Genomic DNA, 21,055 nt, shown 5'->3' on the forward strand with positions numbered 1-21,055 from the left:
TCATTGATTTATAAGCCAGGTTCTCCTACACAAGGAGAAGAATTAGAGAAGCAGCGAATCTTGCATCTATAAGCCTTTGATATAGGCTGGGGATTTAAAGAAAATAAATCATTCATAAACAGTAGGAGGTTTTTTTGCTGAACAATGAATTTGCAGTGCTGGAAAATAGTAAATTCACTAACACCATGCAAAATAATAAAGTGATGTTGATTAGAGACCAAACATAACATTGAATCCAAGTGACTTTAATATGTAATGTAGAATATGGTAACTAAAATATAATACATAAAGCATATGTACATCAGATATGACATATATGAAAAATAGTTAACAAAATATGTTAAATAGCATATAAATGCATGCATCTTAGTTACATAATAAATCATGTATGTACTGAAATTTTATTAATCTGCTACTCAGATTTTAAAGGTACTTGCTTCAGATTTCTTTCCTATTCTTGAACTTAACAAGTTTGCACAAAGCCTCTTTTTAGGTGTGTGTACACACTCATTATGCATATGTAGATATATATATATTTATGTGTACCATGCATGTACATTGTTCATCCAGGAGTTTTATCCTTTTCATTAAGTAGAAGTCAGAATATGTAACATTGTTCTCTCTTAAATATCCCTCGTTTTACCTGCAACTATATTGTGTGTCCTGTGCATTTGCTGTAAAGTATAAACATGTAAAACATCCTGCCACCAAACACACCAGCTTACTTAGGACAATGAAATATTGTGAGTGAAGCAAAATATTATTCTAGGACTTGTAAGTTCACATCACTAACATTTGACTGGAATACCAGAGTGCCATTTTAATGCTTTGCTTTTGGAAGGAATATTTACTTGACAGTTCATGTGGGTCTGATATTTCTCTCTATACTTTTTTCAGACACTTTTACTAGTATGAGATTATTTTCACTCAATTTTTATAAAATGGTGAATGCTTTCTCTATTCATAGCAGTAAGTGGGAGTTTGTTAAGGATACTCAGGTACTGGTCTTTGTACTGGGAGTTCCAAAAATACCTCTGAAACTCCAGTGAACTCTGCATTAAAAGGAATATCAAGAATGGATGTCTTCAGGAGAATATAGTTTTTTTAAAAATAATTTTTCCAGAACATTTTTGTTCATTTTAGTGAACCATGAGATGAGGAAAAAAAAATATTTTTTGACAAATGATGTTCCTCAGGAGTTGGATTTGGGACTGGTGCTGTTTAACAGCTCTGTCGGTGCCATGGACAGTGGGGCTGAGGGCACTGAGCTGCATGGTGTGGTTCCCATGCCTGAGGGAAGGGATGCCATCCCGAGGGGCCTGACAGGCTCTGTGTGAATGCTGGGCCTGCACAAGAGGAGTAAAAGCCCATCTTCCGTGTCTGTGCTCATTCCCTCTGGATTGTATCGTCAGGGAGCCACTGTACATCCAGAGAGCCCAGCTTTAGAGGCAGTGAGGAGAGCAGCAGAAGTCCTGTTCCAGTGGGAAGCTGTTGGCTCCTCCCAGTGTGAAGGGCAGAGACTACAAGAGAGGAGTTCTGAACACTTTTAGTGCAGGCAGCAGCAGGGACTGGGTAGCTCTGACAGATGAGCAGGACTTACAGGGAGAAGAGCAGCAGCAGGAGAAAGAAGACACCAGTTTGGGAGATAAATAATGTTGGACAAATCATTTGTTGCTCTGTGCCTGTAAGGCAGGAGAAATAATAGACTCCTTTGAAATACTGTCTCCTTTACCATGTGGCAGCAAAGTCGCTTTTCTCTTTCTGTTGCCATTCTTTTCCTCTGTGATGTTGTTTACTCAACTTGAACTCCAGGGAAGAGATGTGCGGGATGCTACAAGGATGGGAAATTCTGCCTCTGCTCCCTCAAGGCTCTGGGCTGGAATTTTAAACCCAATGTTTATTATCATTTTATTAGCCCAAATCTAATACGTCATTTAGTGTTTCTGGAAAGAATGACTACATGAGGAACTGCTTGGCACTGCAGGCTTTTAAAGGTTAAATGGCAAATTCTGAGCAGTCTTCAGAGATGTAGTTTTGTACCATGGAAGCGGGTCTTAAATACCTATTATCTATATTTTCAGGAGATACTTGTGGTAAATTGACTGCATTCTGAAAAGTTGATTTGTATTGGCAGTCTTGGGGTGTTGGAGAGAGAAGCTCTCCTCTTGTTAAGTGTAGAGTAATACTGAGAAAGTTCTCTATCTAGGGGATATGATTTCATTTAAAAACACCAGTCTTGGAGCATCGTGCATTTTTAAATCCAAATTCTTCCAAATGCAGGCATCTCTTAAATACTGTAGCTATATATTCTTTACATTATAAATGATTGAAGGTAGAAATGATCTTGAGACATCAAAATTCAGGCATCTAATCTAATCTGTTTTTCCCTTGCTGCAGTCCCAGCCTCATAGGTTCTTCTTCCACTTTTCCCCATGATAGCAAACCTCAGGGCAAAGATACTGCCTGTAAATCCTGTCTGAGGCAGGATACTGGATGAGGTTATTAAGATCTCTTTAAACATACCATGGCCACATGGGACCATCAGATCATCGGGTTCCGTTTACAAAGCACAGTTGTTGGTTTTTTTCAGCTTATTCTCAGAGTAAGAGACAGCCAAGACCAGATTCAAACTGGGGTATGAAAACAACGACTGTTCTGTTAAACTGACTCCAAGGATGCCATAAAAATCTGAAAACTGAGTTAACAACGTATCTTGTCTAGTCCTTTGAGACTGGTATTTAAATTAGAAGAAGACAACTTTGTGTAAGATTGAGTGCAGCCATTATCATGGATATAAACAACGTGCTTTCATTTAAAACAGAATCAAAGAAGTTATCTTTTTGATGGTGATTTGCAAGTATAACTCATTATTCACAGTTTCTGCTATGATAAATACATGTCTTTGGACAATACAGGGCATACTGTATCTGCTTCCTGATATTTTTGTTTGTTTAAAAAATACCTATCCCCAGGCAGTAACTCTTGCCATATCAATATAATCTGCAGTCTAGAACCTTGTTGCTTCAAGATGGTTAAACAGTTGTCATAAAATATAGAGAGCTTTTCTCTAAAATTAAAGAAAAATTAGTACAATGAAAAACAATTTTACCTCTTCATAACAGCTTCCCAAGTGAAAGCTCATTCTGCACATACCTGTGTTTTAAAAATATAGTGGTATTTTCAGTTGTGTGGCACAATGTGTCAGAAATATGCTGTCTTTTGCTCTTAAACCTTGCCATGCCATGGCTTTTTACAAAATCCTACTGAAGTTGGTTGTCTTTTTAAAAAAAGAGTATTAGTTACCAGCCATCTGCAAGCATGGCTTCAGGGGTGTGCACGGTTGTCAGGAACTCCTAACTGTTTGTCAGTTAGACAGACTAGCATGATTTTCTGCTGCAACACCTCTGGTGAGATCTCTAGAGAGAAATCCTTGTTGATTCTGATCTCGATAGAGCATCCTGGAACTGTGTCATGCTGTATTGTATGTTGGGGGGACGTCCATATCTACAAATGAATTCTTCAGTGTTGTACCTGCAATATAAACAAAAGCATCTTATGTGTTCATCTATTTATTTCAGGTTTTTATTTAAAATACGTTGCTGAGTGAATGAGGGAAAATAACTAAAACTAGAAATAAAAACTGGCTACCACCAGAATGCAACCAGGGTCAGATTAGCAATGACATAAGAATTTCCTGTTTTGTTGATTCAAAGTAAACAGTGTTTCAGTCAAAAAACACTGCAGTGCTTAGCATCAAAATCCATCTCTTCTTGGAGCTCCAGTAAATCTATTACCTTAATGCTCATTAAATGCCTACTGCTGTAGCACCTACTGAGAATACTCTCAGAGAGCAGTGAGTGCAAACGCTGTGAACATTTGCTGTCATGGCCTTGTGTTGTGGCACAAGAAATTAAAGGAGTGCCCCTCTCCTCAGCCAGATGCTCTCACTCTCATTTTGTCCTGTTTTCAAAGTTCAGCTCACAAGCCCCAATGGAGTTGCACTGCAGCCTTCTAAGCTGCATGCAGTGGCTCTTCGTGGAAGAGAAAATGCGCCTTCTGTGCTGGTGAGGACAAACAAGTCTAGGGTACCTTGTCAACTTTGTCCCATATTCCATCTACCTGCAAGTGTCTTTTTAGCAGGAGTTTTGTCATTAAGCTTCTGAATTTCCATGAGATAAGTCAAGCAATCCTCAGAGCCCTCACCACTCCTAAAAATGTAGTTGTATTTTTTTCACCATTCTTTCCAGTGATGCAGCACAATGGTTTCCCAGACTTTTTGCAGAGGAACCTCACCTTCAGGAATTGAAGGTGGAGATCTGCAATCAGTTCTGTTTGGCTTTAGTATTCCCCCAGCAACTGCAGCTTTCCCATTGTCCCCCCTAGCCAGCCCAGACCTCCTACAATTCCCTTTCTTTGTTGCTGTCCTGTTCCCTTCCTGTGGCATCTCTATCTCTGCTGCTGGCTCAGAGAGTGATGTCACTAAAACATAGCAAATAGATTTGGACAGATCAATCTGTTTCCCTCTGATGTCATTTATGTGTCCTCTTCTGTGCAAAGTCCTTTCCTAGAGCTCATCTAAGTGACTCACGTCATGGGTTGGAAGGCACTAATGTAAAGAAGTCCAGGATTAGATGCTGAGGGAAGTAGTAGAAGAAAGAATATGCCTACTTTCCCCCCAGACAGTTCTTGCTGAGGACCTGCCTTAGGTACTCCTAAAAAGTGTTATCAGATCAGCTGAGATGGACCTCTCTGGTGTATTGAGACTTACAGGTTCTTGAAGATGCAATTCAGAGTGTGGCTTTTGCTGCACTCTCAATTCCCTCGTGCCAGCTGGTAACCTCTGCCCATTGTGAGGAGCAGGCAACAGGGCTGTGACTGGGCGGGCAGAGGAGGGCGGCACACCTGATGGATGGGACAGGGTACCCCCGGGAGGGGACTTGGTCACCAAAGCCACTTGTGTATCAGCAGGATCCCACTCTTACCCTGTTCTCAGTGAAAGCTCTGAAGAAAGGATGTGCAACAAGGCTTGGAAATTCAAGTGATAAAAGTCACTTGAAAGTGACTTTTAAGAAGTAAAAGATAAAACCAGAAAAATCTTCAAATGTGCTTATGGATGGCTTACTTAAGTAAAAAATTGTTAATGCCCTCTTACTATTTCTATTTCCATTTCATGTAACTGGAAATGTAAGTAGAAGACACCTCTGCACTCCTGCAATACTCGAGTGGTTTTTGTTACTCAGACACTGATGCTCTGGGTCTCCTATACACAACCAGCCTGTCAATGTCCCTAGGCAGTAGTAGAAATGGCTCCCTAGTTTGTGCTCATGATCCAGCTGCTGGGAATATCTGCATTCCTGCCTGCTCCACCGACCCAGGCATGCTTCCCAGTCAGGGAGGAGGCCTAATCCTCTGAGAATCCCAAACACAAATACTGCAGCAGTATTTGGCAGGTCAGCACAGGAATTTGTGGTATTCATGAACTTGCTACAGTTTATTTTCCTTGATATGGAGGTTTTTCCAGGGGTTAGAAGGGACCGATGGACCGGTTTGGACCTCCTGCACTGTGCAGTGCTGTCAGGAGCTGTGGATCGTGTCCCTTTCTGACGCTCCATGGATTTTCCCCGCGGAGCCCAAGCCCAGCACTGCCGGGGGAGCGCTGACACCTCGCGGCCGAGCTCCAGCTCTGGGCCCTGGGTACGTCCCCTCTGTGGCTCTGCTGGAGCAGCCTCAGGCGGCGGGGTCCAAGCTGCAGAATTTTTACATAATAGATGTATTTTGTAGTTGGGCTTTGTAGCCAGGGTTGAGGAGGCCAGGTCGCCTGCAGTGAGGAGTTTATCAAATTGACTCCCAAGTTGTGTCATGCCTAAGATTTTTTGCTAAGAAGCTCAGTTTCTTTGCTATGACCAAGTCATTCAGGATGCTTGGCAAAAATGAGAGTTTTGGCACCTGAAAATCCCCATGTAACCTGAATGTTGGCAGTTCCTGGAAAAAAAAACAAAGAGGTTTAGAATGTGTCTGGAAAAAAATTATATGAAAAGCTGCTCAGTGTAAAGGTCTTATGCAATTGTTTGGATTGCTGTGCTTCTTTCTGTTGAATGTACACTGCAAGCTCCCAGTCTGTGCCGTCCTCAGAGAGGTGTTTCTGTCAGTTTTTTGAAGTAACATAGTTTGCAGTTCTTTAAGGCCCCATCTGCAGTGAAAAAAATCACACCCAAGCCCTGTCACCCTGGAGAAATAAATGTTCTATCCAGTTTGCAGTGAGGTAAGTAAAAGACTCAGGGTGGCGATATGCTTATTCAAAACACTCCATGTCAGCATCAGAGTTGGCAACAGGACAGGGAAGTTTTTAATGTGTGTTTCCTGCTCTGGGCCCTGGAACTTGCTGTTTGACAGCCCAGAGGACAAGGACAGTGGCTCTGGTAGCAATTGTGAGAAATGTGCATGGTGCAGATCTTACCTGATGATCTGAATTGCCGTGAGCCCTAAACTGTGCCTGTAACCACTGAAAATCTGAAAACACCTGTGAGCACGTCGGCCCTCCCAAGGATCCAGACAGGATGTAGGCAGTGCGGCGTTCCAGTACTCACGCATCCTGTTCCCAGCTGTGTCCCCAGGCACGGGCTGCCGTGTGCCCGGCCTGGCCTCAGGCAGGCGGGGAAGGACTTGAGCGCTGTATTCCTTGTGCAGTGGCTCACTCCTGCAGCAGCGTGTGCTGGAGCCCGGGGCACGGGGCGGCAGAGCAGCGGGAGCGGCGGCGGGAGCAGGGAGGGTGGCACCGGGCTGAGGGGGAGGTCTGGGGGCGGCATTTTGGGGTCCTGACGGTGTGCCCGGCACTGCAAGGGGGCTCTGCAGCCTGTCATTCCTGAGGCCATAATCCTTGCTAAGTCCAGTTCTTTTGTAGAATATCTGACATTTTAGAATTTCCTAGGCAGCAGCTCAGTCATTTCATCTGCAGGTTTCCTGGAATTTATAGTGGCATTATTTAATTACTCAGTTCCTGAGCAGCTCCCCTTTTACAATGCAGTTTTCATGATATTTCAGCTCTACCTGCAAATTAAAACTGTGGAATAGACTCAGTGATGTCCCAGTTCTCAGTTCCTTCCTCCTACAATCAGGTCTGATGATTTTTCTTTCTTTCTTTTTCTTTTCTTTTTTTTTTTTTTTTTTTTTTTTTTTTTGTGGTGTAACTTTTTCTTTTATCAATTGAATTGCTAACCCTTGTTGTAAACGCTTTGAATTTTTCAGTTATTTTTCATCATACCTAAAGAACATATTTCAATCTTTTGTTGGCTGCAGCAGAACACTGGCCCTTTAAGGCCAGAGGGGATGTTTTGCAAGGCTCATGTGCCTAAGGAAATCTATTAAAAAAATATTTGATGTAGCTTTTGCTAGAGAGAAGAGTGTCTGGGGAGTTATTAATGTCAGGAGCGAGTTAGAATGTAGGGACACTGTCCCCTTAAGGGCCTGGGATGAAGGATCCTGCATTATAAGGTTTCTCCTTCTCTCATCTGGGACAAAGATATGGCTGTTATCTCAGCCTCAGAATTGAGAGTGATTAGATGAGTGAAGCTGACCATGTATCTGATGGAAGATTGGCCTAATATGGACTCTCCAAGCTAAGAGAAAACCCCTCTGATTGCAGTTGAAAGGGAACAGCAGGAGGAGATTCCAAGTCAAGGAAGTCTGGTATGGAAGCTTATTAACACTATCAGTTAAGAGATCAATAGACCTCTATACCTGCCCCCCCCCAAGCCCCTAAAAAAAAACAAACAAAAAAAAGAAAGCTGATTAGCTTAATTTAAGTAGACACTGGGAATGTGAAATTGAGACAAGCTCTTTGCAGGAGCTGTTTCTACCATGAGGGAATGCCCTGAAGCATTCTTTGTCTAGCCTGGCAATTGAACTGCTTATAATAACCTTGATACCAAGGTTATTTATTAGCTCTGCTATCACACAGAGCTAATTGCTCCAACTGCTGTGTAGGTTGGAAGTTAGCTGGGAATTTTCTGAAGGAATGATTTTCAGATGGAGAATACACTACTTTTCAAAAGTTTAAATATTACTTGTGAAAATTCAGTTTTATTGGAACAATAAAAAAATGCTTCCAGAAAAATAAGAAAACCATCTCACTACCTAGAGTATTGGACAGTAGAACAGGCAGATAATCCACCTCAGTGGTCTGGGATATCCAGAAACTCCCTTTCCCTGACAAACCTTAGTTTTAAAAAACTGTAATCGTGAATTGGCCTGATTTTTTAAAAACTGGAGGGTTTTCATTTCCCAGTCACCTCTGTTTCAGGGCATGTATCGTTTCAGAACAGAGCCTTGAGCACACTGCTGCACACTAACAAAAATAAGTACCGTGATTTCTATTCAGAAACACATTTTGTAGGAAATTCCAATACTAGTGGCAATAGTGGGTTGGATTTCAGCCCTGCTGAAGGCTGACCACCCATATGCACTGCAGCTGTGCTGGTGCCCTGTGAGTTCAGAGGATCTCTGTGCAGGGGCCAAAGGACCTCGGTGCTGTAATATTACATCTCTGAACACTGTACAGTTTTCCTTGCTTGTAGACCTCAAATTCTCATTCAGAATGAGCTTTAGACAGGGAAGAAATCCAGCACATATTCTCTGTCCTTCTCCAGCCTTTATATGCACTCTAGAGATCTTAAGAAACCAAAGCAGTGTTTTCTAGGTAGAATAGAGGTTCCTCCATAGCTCAAAGGCCAGGACTGTACTACTGATTTTGTGATGAGGCAATTATGCACAGATCAGCACCTGGGGTGTAACCTGAAGTCACTTGTGCATAAAAAACATCTTGTCACTCACAGGTAATCAAGAAGTTATACTGTAAAAATCTTTTTTTGCTGTTGTAAGCTGCATCTGCCTTGGAATGCTGTGCCAGCATGGTATACTGCATAATATTATAATACATAATACCTGTGCTGACAGGGCACTCTGAGTGCAGACATCACCTAACTTGCCAGTTCCTCCTTTCCCCAAACTGCACAATAGAAAAGGCACAGAAAGAAAATAAAGGCAGAGCCTCTTTAACTGCTTCTTGCTGGAGAAACAGTAATTTAGGAGTAACATGGTCCCTGGTTGTTCTGCACTTCTGAACAAACTATTCAGAGCAGTTTGTATCTGACCCCATAACTCCATGACAAACTTCAAAGGTCAGGCAGCCACTCTTCCCTGCCTTTCTTAACTGCATCATGTGCAGTGTTTTTTCCCTCCTTCGTGACTGCATTCTTTCTGTGAATCTTTTCATGTCTGCAGACCCATCCTAAAAAATTTCATAGCAGAAAATGATTTAAATATTTTGTGAGTATGTGAGCAAATGGAATTATCACAATGTGATAAAATAACTGATAACATTATATAGAAATTTCTCTTTTTTTTTTCATCACAAGTGACTTGAGTAACATCCTTCTGGAATGCTGTCTCTCAGAGAAATAGTGTCTGAGCTCTGTAGTGCTTTCGTAAATACCCCACAGTCCCTGCAAGTCAAAAAATCATCACATGCTTAGTGCACTTGATTATGGGGGCAGGGGCAGGCTGTCAGAATTTGTCTGTGATCCCTGATTCCAAACAAACTTTGCAGTTTTGCTGTCTGCAGCTTGTTCCCATCCTCATTGTTTGCTTCACAGCTCATGTTCAACCTCTCAGTCAAGGTCACCGTCAGTCTGAAAATCAATTTTCCATGCCTCCATTACGCCTTCCCCAACCTTATTTCTTTTCTTATCTCTCTCTCTGAAAGAGCTGCCTGCACAGCTATGGCTGACGCAAAAGTTCACATGTACAATATCTTAGCCAAATAGGAAGCCTATAATAAAATAGTCTGTAAATAATCTCTTCCCCAGTTATCGTGAGCCTTTCAGATTATTTATATTGGGCAGTCATTTAAATCTTGTCAGTGCTCCATTGTGCTGCTGCTGATTGAAATGGTAATGAATGCGATACAGTCTCTCAAATTGTTCAGTTTTTCAAAAATGCATCATTTCCAGGCAGTTAGCAGAGTTACAATTGCATCTGGCTCATTGATTGCCATGTACAAGCTGGCTGTGTCTGCAGGGCACAGTCAGTCTGGATTGCAGTGAATCCTGTGTCATCTTTGTGTTGCACATCTGTGGTATATTTGCTGACTTGCTAAAGTTAAGGTCAGCAAACAAGCCCCCAGCAACCAACAGTAAGCAGCAAACTGGTCGGAAGTAGGTTTGCAATTAATTTTCCTGAGCCAACTCCTTTTCTTTTGCTGGGTACAGCTCACTATCCTGCAAGTCACTGCACTGCCTTTGACTCAAAATTCTCTCTCTGTTCTCACATCCAGACTGTGTCTGCATCTGGTTTATTCTGTGCCTGAAATCCTTTTATCTATCTATCTAAGGCTGTAATTTATGTTGTGTTTGTATTAGTTTTAAAATTTCTAATCAAAATTTCCCTTGCCTCTGGCCTTAAACAGCACAGTCTTGCCTGTTCATATCCACTCAGAGTGTTGTAATTTAAAAATAGTATTTTTCTGTCTATTTAAACCCAAACACTTGTTACTTTTTGTATTTCTCCTCATCTATCTTACTCCATAACATCCATCATTTGGTGGTTGACCCCCCCTTCCAAGGCTTCTGAAGGCCAATCTCTATCCTGTCAGTTGTATCCTAGCCTACCTAAATACTGATTCATGTTTATGATTAGTCAACAGTAGGAGTCTGCACTGTCTCCTTGTTATGCTTCCACAGAAGAAATTTAATGTTTTGTTCTATGTAGCTTCTTGTGTGTAGAAGTCCATCCCTAAAAGTATGAAAACACTAGATGGCACTTCCATTTCTGAAGGGCTGACTGGTACTCTCCTTTTCCTTGTACTTTTCCATCTGTCTGTATCCATCTATGGGTGTTTGCTTTGCATTGTCATCCCTAGACATCATTTCCAGCCCTTAGGAGTACAGACCCAAAAGGTGGCCTTTGTTTATACAGCACTTAATGTAGGGAGCGAAGGAGAGTAAATGGGAAGGAAATCAGACATCCAGGCCTGGAATATGTGGTCATGGCAGCACAGAACTGGTTACATGATCTTTATTTTTTGCTCTTGCAAGGCTGAAATTGAAATTGGCTTTTGCCTGAATATTTTCTGTGGTCACTAACCTTTGTGCTAGAGCTTACAAAATCCTGTTCATTTTTACCTCCTTAGTGTATTTATAAGGCCAATTGCTGTGATATTGTTTTGGTAGTAAGTAGCCAATACATAGATCTATATAAGTTTTCTAAGCTTCACTGGAATGCAAATCTACATGAAGCAGTGATGTGACACACAGAGGAACAAGCTTAATTTTCCCTCTGGAACAATTCCAGATGTAAAATGGATGCTTCCACTCTCAGGTCCAGATTAATATCACTTCCTCTTACTGAAGAAGGCCTGACAGCAATAAATAGAGCTGGAGAGAAATTGCAGAGTGTTACATACAAATTGATTGGCTTCATTTTGAGCCATGATGAAATAAGGCAAATCCTTCACTTTTCCTGTCTTAAAAAGTGCTGGGTCATGTAGAGTTTAAAGAGGTAAAAATAAAATGGGACCATTTCCAGTGCAGAACCTCAGCTAATTTGTCAGCCCTTCAGCAGAGCAGATTGACTGGGGCAGCTTCTCATGCTGGGGCAGGAGTGTTTTATTCCAGGAATATGTGGGCAGGATCTCATCTCTGTACCAGAACCGCTCTGTGTGACAGAATGGGAAGGCATGCAAAGACACCAGCAGCTCCTTGGTGGCATGTTCACCTGCACCACTTCATGGGAGGGGTCTGAAAGTTCATCAGTCTCTCTGATGTCAACTCAGAGGAGTTTTCTGTGCCACCCTTAACAGGAGATGGTGCCTGTCTGAGCTCAGAGGTTGTGGAGCCCTCCTGAAGAGACTACTTGACATGCTAATCTTTCTTGAAGAAGACAACTGTACTATTAGAGAAAATTACACTCTCAAAGGGGGTTATTAGCAGACAAAAAAAGCCTTGATAACTAAGCTCTTTTTCTTGCAAGTGCTCAGCTCGCACTTTGCAAGATAGACAAGGAAGCCATTCATACCTCTGGGGCTCTAAAAGCTTGAGGTGTTTAAAGAGCAATTCTCTAAAAATGCAGCACTGGAAGTAGAGCTACAGAGGCCAGGTATACTCGTTAGATGCTGAGATCTGGTCCAAGCAGTCCAGGTTTGAAGTTTAGTGACAGGTATCCCAATTGCAGTCCCATCCAAACCAGTAAAAATATGACTGTGAGGGAAGCACTGCTGCAATCAGATCCTTGACCTGTGCCTATGGTTCTCTGGAGAGAGCACCTGTCCCAGCATGTGGGTTTGGATCCAGGTAGGCTAATGAACTGTGACCAAGCTGGCTGAAGTTTGTCCAGTGCTTCACTGGGGCTGCCAAGAGCTCCAGGTTCTTTTCGAGCTGGCAGGGCAGCCTTGGCAGTTCAACTTTATCTTTTTGATCTTCAGCAGAGTCAGGCACAGAGAACCCAACTGTGCAGTTTTCCTTTACAGTCCTGCCAGTTGAATTTGTTCTTTGGCAATAGGAAAATTTTCTTTAGTTGACCTTCCCACACCTGGAAACTGTGTTTCTCACCACGATTCACATCTTTGACCTCCTAACAAAGACCCAAAGCATTAAAAATGCATGAGGCCCTGGTAAGGGGGGCAGCTCAATGGCTGCATTAGCACCAAGGCTGAATTATTGATAGAAAGGGTGATTTTTACTTTCCTTTTAGCTATTGAATAATAGATTAAAAGCTGCACAATCAGATTATTTTCATTACTCACGTAAATTACTTGTTCAGTTAAGAAGAGTGAGGAGAACGAATGAAAAGCACCCAGGAGTGGCAAATACATTAGACATAAAATTTTTATGTTCTAGAGTATTTATTAATTTTAGATGCACTTTTGAATAAATGTTTTCATTTAACAGAAGTAGTAAGGAATATTTTATATCATTTAGGAGATTGGGATAGACTTTATTCTCTTTGACTGCAACTATGATACATTTATCAATACAGAACAACTAATGTGTTCTGTATTAGCTGGTGCCCTTGCTAACCCAAAAGAGAGGTGTTTAACAGTTGAAATTACCAGACAGAATATCTGATCTTTTCAATTATTATATTGTGGAATCCCTCAGCCTTCCTGTGTGTGGTATGCCACCCTGAGATGTCCCCATATGTGTAGTCCTAGAGAAATAATATCTCTCTTTGATTTTGCTCTTTCCATTTAGTTTGGCTGCAGTAAAAATAATACCTATTAAATCTTTTCAGTGACCAATAATCTTTTTGGTTTTTTTAAACTGCCTTTGGCTACCAGATCTCCTGGCTGGTTATGACTGTGCCCAGCAAGGATCCTGCTGCACATTTCTGTTAGTCAATCAAGAGCCTTCTTACGGAAGGTATTGGATGTCTCGGTTGCCCTCAATTTTGAATAGGCAGTTGCTTCTGCATTTCCACTTGTGCTACTCTCCTGCAGAGCTGGATGATGATGACTTTGGACAGCTCCTCTTCTATCAGCTTTGAAATTTTCTCAGCAGAGACTCAGCAAGTATCTGGTAGGCTGACTGGGCAGCTTTCCACTTATATCCCTGTGGCACTAACTTGAAAAAGAGGAAGAAAGAGCAAATTTCCTTTAACTGAAATAATTAAAAATAATTTGTTACAGCCTCTAAGGAAAAGTGGGACTTCCAAAATAGTGCATTTCCATTCTTCTATTGGTATTTTCTTAGCAAAAGAACCAAAAGTGACACAGCTATCAGTATTGCTTCATAAAAGTACCACAAAACGTTATGGTTTAGTCATGTTGGGTATTGATTTAGAACCCCCTCAAATCTCTGGAAGAATCTCCCTGGATTTGTGACAATGTCTGTTGATGGGAGGCATGCCATTTAATACAACAATTCAGGGTTAGATTTCTGCACGACTGTGCCTTTCAGCAGCCACACAGGCTTGTTCCCTTACACACCCCTAGCTGATAGAGAATGAATAATATCAATGCACTTCTCAACACGACCTTCCTGGACAACCTCAACTCTCCAGCCTCAGTCCCCACGCATTTTCAGGTCACAAGTTCTCAACAGGGGTGGGGGGATTTGCTAAATGTTGTGGTGCTGAAGACTGTGTGGTAAGAAGAGAAAGGAGGCAGCATGAGTTCACTGTGAGTAGGCTGCTGAGTGACTATCCAAGGGTAAAACAGAAATATGTACCACTGACCTACTTAGTGTTGAAAGTCCCCATATTCCATTATTGATGAACTGATCCACTTAATGCCCTCCTTGTTGCCTGCAGTTAGCTCAATAGCAGGATGATTTCAACTATTCCTCCATTTCTTTTCTTCATATAATTAGAATTTCCCTGTTTTACATCCAGATAGCCTGACCCAATGGAATATGTACAACTGAAATATACAGGCTGAGTCAGAATTTTGGATCTGCTTTTAAAACCTAAATTTAGACACACAAGACCGTGAATTTTAATCTGCATGGTGTGATAAGGTCTATAAGGAAAAGCACTGATGCTTTCAGCTTGCAGTTTAGAATTGATCCATTTTAGTAGTGTGTTTTAAAAGGACAGTTTCTACAGGATTCTAAAATATCAGCATTGTATTTTTGCTTTTTTTATACTGTTAGTCAAACTCCAGCAATAAATCAGGCTTTTCTTTGTTAAAGAAACTCAGTTGCTTCTGACAAGCTACAGTGGCAAATGGTGATCCAAATAAAACAAAGATTTTATTCTAAGAATGTTTTATTTTTAGTGTATTTTAAAAAGATCTATTTTAAAAACTTGCTTTTAGGTTCAGTATATGTCATACAGATAACTAGAGAGTTGAATATAAATTACATCTTAACTAGTATGAGTGACTCTGTTCACTTTGCTGAAGGAGGTGATTTTAATTTTGGAAGATAACTTCTTTTTTTTAACAGTGAGGGCTGTGAATGTGGTAAATGTCATGCTGTCAGCCATGCGTGGGGTGGGGAGGAAGGAGAAAGAAGTCTTCCTGTGCTATGTTTAGCAATGCTTATGACATAAAAACAGCAACTGGGCTGGGCTGTAGTAAGTTCTGTAAGTTTTATGACCCTCTTATTTAGAACTGATTGGTTTGACTTAACAGCAGTCTCTTGAAAAAAAAAAAAGGAAGGAAAAGTTGTGAGTCAGTCTAGGACATGCCCTGGTAAACACCTCGGGGCAGGCAAAGGGCAAATGCCCAAATTACTTCCTTTGGGCTTCATAACTTCTTGGTTCCTGCCAGATTAAATCTCTGGCATTGCCAGTGATGGGGTACAACAGATCACAAGGGCTGTGGACTGTGGGGCAGATTTTGTGCTGAGGGATGACTTCATTTCCCTTCGTCTTGAAGGGACTACAAGACTACAGACTCCTGGAGCCCTGAGTGCTACACAACTTAAGGCATCCTTGGATGTTAAGTTAGTTATTCTGCAAACCCTTCTGTGGTTTCACATACTTCTTTTGAGACACTGAGTTTTTTCTAATGCTCAATGTTAAACACACCATTTCTGTGTGAAGTTTAGCAGGTCTTTTTGTTAACAGTTATTACCAGGAGTCTGGTGTTGTGAGCCATAGATCTTGTATCTGGGCAGATCAGTTTGGATAATGATGGAAAACATGCAAGGTACTACAAGTGTAGCTGAGTTTTCTGCAGTAACACTTGAGCTGTGCTGAATGGAGAAGACAATATTTCTGTCATCTTTGCATTCCTCTTTTCCAGTCATTGTTGTAGGATGCTCTATGCTGTTGTATTTCCAACCCTATAGAGTTGCTCTTCCAGCTGGAAATTGGCCAGTATGAATGTGACCCAGAAATTTGACAGTTTTTTATAATAGTGTTGAATGCTTTTTCTTAACCATCCAAGTATTCCCTTTCCATACAGTCAGTCTTTGGAAAGGGAGTTCACTGGATTTATGGTGCTTAGTCAATCCTAAGAATCTGTCCTGTGATTTAGCATCATCTTGACTGCCTGTTAAGTTTGCTTAACTTAACTCAACTCAGCACTTTGTCAGAAAATGTATCACTGACCTGTTTACTTCTCATAACCCAGCAAAGGCTCTTTTGTAGCCCTTCCCCCCATGTCCAAAAATTAGGACACATTCTATTGTAAACTTACATGTCTATTAAATGATGTGAACATAGAATGGGTCGGAGTATCTGGGAAAATAAGTCCAAGGGTGCCCAACTGCAACACAGTCAGCTGAACATGGCATTCTTCTTGCTCCTGACCTTCTGGGGAGGGGAACTCTACCTGATAAAGGCAGAGGACTTACACAGTTAAAATTTGTGTTTTGTAAGCATTTGTATTCTTGCAGATGCATCAGTTAAAAGGCCCCTACATTGTAAAAGCATCTCCACACAGCATGGGAACATCCTGTTTTATTTAAAAGATGCAAAGTGGCTACTTAGGCATCATAATTGAATAATGTGTTGCATTTCATGTTTCCATTTGCATCCTCTTCAGAAAGTCACTTAAAAAGCTGGGGGGACACAGTGAGCAGGATTAAGTTTTCTGTATTTTATGACTCAAATGTCTAACGAAAACTTGGAGAAGAAAGAATAGAAAGTTATTTCAATGACACTTCAGTTCCAATGGTACATAGCTTGCTGCTATGCCTTCGTGTGTCAGCAGAAGTGTGGCTGATAAGGCCAGGGCTGGGCACTGGTGAGGCACCTCAAATCCTGTGTTCGGTTTTGAGCTCCTCACAACACAAAAGGCATTCCCTGGAGTGTGTCCAGGGAAGGGCAATGGAGCTGGGGAAGGGGCTGGAGCACAAGTCTGATGAGGAGCAGCTGAGGGAGCTGGGAGAGTTAAGGTTGGAGGAAAGAAGGCTCAGGGGGGATGTTCTCACTCTCTGCAACTGCCTGACAGCAATCTATTTCTGTCTGTCATAACTGATCATAACTCTCTCTTTCTCCTCCTGTCTCTTTTATGAGGAGAGAATTACTCAGAAGTACTCTTGAATTATGGAAGGTCTAAGTTCGGCCTTGTGAATTACTATGAAGAAATTCCAGAATCTTGTCATTTCTGTTAAAATTTTTTTCCCTACAAATTGAGTCTAAGCCTTCATTCTTTGCTGTTCTTTGAATGAACCTCATTGATACCATGGATGAGATGAGCAGAGGTTTTCCAAATTTGGGATTTTGATAAAAAGGCAAAGATTTTGTGTTTTCAGCTAGCTCCCAAGGCATAAAACACACAAGATTTCCAGAAATCACTGCACTTCATACTCTTAGGTATTTATGTTCATGGAAATGCAGTTAATGCCAAGTTATAAATTGATTCAAGGTTTCCAGTTTGGAAGGTATTTGACAGTGGTGTGCAAACCAGAGATCAGTCCCACAGGTGGCCCCTTCCCATCTTCAGAGACTGTATTTGAAGAAAAGCCTGACTTTTAAGGAAAATCAGAACCATTGCTAGCCAGCATTGATCGATTTATGCTTGTCCCTAACACTGGATTGATCTTCAGCATGGTTCAGTAGAAGAGAGTTTAGCCTATTACCAGGAGCAACTTTAAATGTGGAAACCTGCAAGAAGAGGGATCAAACAGTGGTCACAGGAAAGTAGAACTGAGTTTTCTGAAAGAAGCAGAAGTAGCACCGCTGCCCAATAAATAACCTAAGGGAGAAATCTCTAATCTTCAGTTAAACTTGGGTAAATGACTAGTTCTGCCAACTAGTTGGAAGGGAAATGTGAAAGCATAGCTGAAATATTGGCAGATTGTTCCAATAATGAGTTAAAGTTACAGAAATGAACTTTTCTGATGTTTTTGGATGAAAACATGTTTTTATTCTCACTGAGATGGATTTTTAAGGTATACCTCAAAACCACAAAGAAGTATTCTGTGTGTCAATTAATAACTTAGTAGATTTTTCAATTGATTATGCTGCTTTGGGTATTTATGTTACTATAGATTTATGTCAAAGGAACTAAGTGACTAGTTCCTGTAGAAGGTCAGGAATCATAGTAAAACAAGGTTTTCAATGTTCCTTACGCTGAGCTGTGTAGTAGTTATGTCTTAACTGACTTAAGGATTTTCTTCCTGGATGCTAGAGAAAGCTCTCTCAGTGGTAGGATTTTGTTCCACTAGGAAAAAAAGTTTGTACTGGGCCATTATTCATCATTGTATTGTGCTCACTTTAAATTTTTGTGCCTTCAATTCTAACACTCAGTGGATTGCTGTGAGATACAACTGCCTTTAGGGGAAGTTTATTGATCTGTATGTTGCGGGTGATTGCCATATGACATTCTCATTAGGTAACAGAATATTTTCTATAGATTTCCTGAGCTGATTAAATAAAATGAGGACTGAAACTACAATGCCAGCAGGTCAGGTTGAGGGTGAGAGGCTCTCTCTGCTTCAAGGCAAAGAGACACAGTGAAGAGGAGTGCAGATGCACCAGTAGGAGCAGGAGAGGGTCTGGAGGTTCCTTCCGGAGGTTCCTTCCTGGAAGACCTTCCTGAAGTGTCCAAACAATATACAAGGAAAAACAGAGGGAGGTAGATAACAAACTGTTCTCTCTGTATCCTTTTTCCTGGCGGCAGGAAAGAGGCTTCAGGTCTGCACCTCTCCCCCTGCTGCAGAAAGGAATCAGAGCTAAGAGAGGTGAAGGAGGAGGCAGAAGCAGGGCAGTAGCACAGAACTGCAAAGAGGTTGTTTAGTAGTAAGAAAATTTGACCCCACATCCTAATGGAGAATGTTCAGGGTCTACAGTTGCCTAAAGGCAATTTTCTTTAAATAAGACTGGTTTTGCTGAATTGGTTTGGAAGCCAGTCTAAAACATATTTAGGAATCCTGTCTCACGGGTTTTTTTCTGAACGATAGTTTGGTGCCACAGAGTTGCAAATAAACTCATCTATTGTAAATACATACTGTCCCAATTTCTGTTAATTTGGAATATCTGTTTTATAGCATCTTTCAAAAGCTTCCTGAGTAATTAAGAAAAATAATCAAAGAAGGTCAGTAGTAGTTTGGTAACCCACTAAATCTTGTAACTCAACATTAGGAGGTGGCAGTTCATTGCTAACAATGCTACTGTTGTCTAAGTCCTTCTAGGCAAAGAACCAGAAAACATTTCCCAGCTAATTGGAAGCTACATGAAGCATTCACTCTTTTAACACATGTACCATCCCATCAGAAACCACAGTGACTAATGGGCCATTTATTAATAGAACCGGCCCCGATGATGAAACTGTTTGGCTGGTTTGAGCACTGCAATTCTTGGGCCAAAGTCTGTGCCCACTGTGTCCCACGGGCATGGAGAAACCATGGGATGGCTGGCAGGGAAGCAGACTGTGAAGAGGGAATGTGAAAGGCTAGTGCATGCCCTGTGCTCTGTAGGGAACAATGCTTCTTGGCAAACCACTGAGTGGAGTCAGAGGGGACCAGTGGGTCTGCAATTACAGTGAATGCTCCGTGATCTGTGGACTGGGGATGGAGCAGGCTGTGCACACAGGGCTGAGGTGCCTCGCAATGTAAATGTGTGGGAACGTGCTGTGTCTGCTGTTCTGCTCTCCCAGAACCTTGGCTTGTCTGTGGTTCTTGGCTGCTCTAGCAGGCCAGGCCAGATGGAAGCTCTGCCATGCAGAAAAATATTTGGTCCCACTGCAGTGCCCTCCCCAAAGCCCATATTATCTTTGGTTTTTCCACTATCCAGGTGTTCCCAGCCCACTGAAAAGCCCAAATCACAGAGAGCTGTCAGAGCAGAAGAAACCTGTGCCTCACAGGAATGCAGGAACAGATGTTGTGTTGACTGGGGAGGACCAGCTCTCTTGTACACTGCCTGTGTATCCTGGGCACGTGCAGGAAAGAGGAGTGTGACCTTGAGAAGTCTAACAAAAGAAGTGCCTATAGGATACCTAAATTGTGTTGCTTAGGTTGTTGCCAATGTTTCACTTCTAGATTTCACAGGTACCAGTACTTCATAAAAATTTTCATTGCCTTCTTTAGGATTATGCATGTTGCAATGTTCCTTTAACTTCCTTCCTCATCAGCTCACCTACAGAAACTGCAGCTCAGTGCAGGCCTGGTGACCACGTCCACTTTGAAATCCTGTCAGTGGCTCCCTGAATTGCCAAAAGGGCCATCTGGTGCACCCTACCCAAGCCAAGTGGTGCTGGCTTGCAGAGGATTGTGCTCCTCCCTTTGCTGATTGCTCACTGCTGGCTTGCCTGGTTCTCAGCTCAGGTGAAGAGTGACCCAGCTGTGTTCTGGTTGTCTCCTGCCCTTATACCCCAGGCCTGTTCTGGGGGACAGTAGTAACGTTTGCACTTTTAGAGTGTATTCCTCCACAAGACTGGTTGTACATTACAGAATTTGTCTCCAAAACTTGAAGTATAGAACATGGGTAAGTGTAAAGAGTTATTATTCACTGTTGACTTCCAGCATAAAGATTTTTATATTTCCTAGAGGAAAAATCATAATTACAGTCAATATGAAATCAGATGATTTATGTACATTCATTTGAATTGCCTCATATTCCATTCCTTTTGATTTTAAAGGTATAATGTTAGATAAAGAAATGGAGAAACTGCGGTGAGGAGGTTTTTGTGGGTTTTGTTTGTTTGTTTGGTGTTTGTTTTGGGTTGTTTGTTTTTTTGCCAGTGTGGGCAACTGGGAGTTTCAGTCATTTACCTGTAGAAAATCCAAAATATGGCTGATTAAGCCAATAATAGTTAGTATCCAATAATAGTTAATGTAATTATAGACTTTTTCATTTTTTCTTTATTAATTGGAGACAGAATACCTCCTGTCATAGGTCATAATTCAGCTCAGGGAAGAATGCTACCCTGCTCATGTGGGGAAACAGAACACAGTATGGTACACATGAGCATACTGATGGTGGTAATTACTGATATTGATTTCTGAGGAAATCCCACAGGTATTAAGAGCAGTATCCTATCAGTTTAAATCAATAAAAATTCCTGATTGTGTTTACTGTTTGTTAGGCTGAAAATGAGCTACAGGATTTGGCCTTACAAAAACACAGCTTCCCAAAAACACAGTTAAGGCATAGACAGGAGCAGCAGAACAGG

General features: G+C 41.5%; 1 protein-coding gene across 1 annotated transcript in view; it reads right to left on the bottom strand.

Moving 5' to 3' along the window:
• Positions 1–229: 229 nt before the first annotated feature.
• Positions 230–21,055, bottom strand: part of AMER3 (APC membrane recruitment protein 3) — a 39,685-nt gene continuing 18,859 nt past the window's right edge. Inside the window, exon 3 of the mRNA XM_051781541.1 lies at positions 230–3,531. The gene's annotated coding sequence lies outside the window, so the exon portion shown is untranslated. The remainder of the gene's footprint in view (positions 3,532–21,055) is intronic.

This window comes from Manacus candei, unplaced genomic scaffold (assembly GCF_025592945.1).
Source record: "Manacus candei isolate 608988 ecotype Guabito, Panama unplaced genomic scaffold, ASM2559294v1 h1tg000015l, whole genome shotgun sequence".
NCBI lineage: Eukaryota > Metazoa > Chordata > Aves > Passeriformes > Pipridae > Manacus > Manacus candei.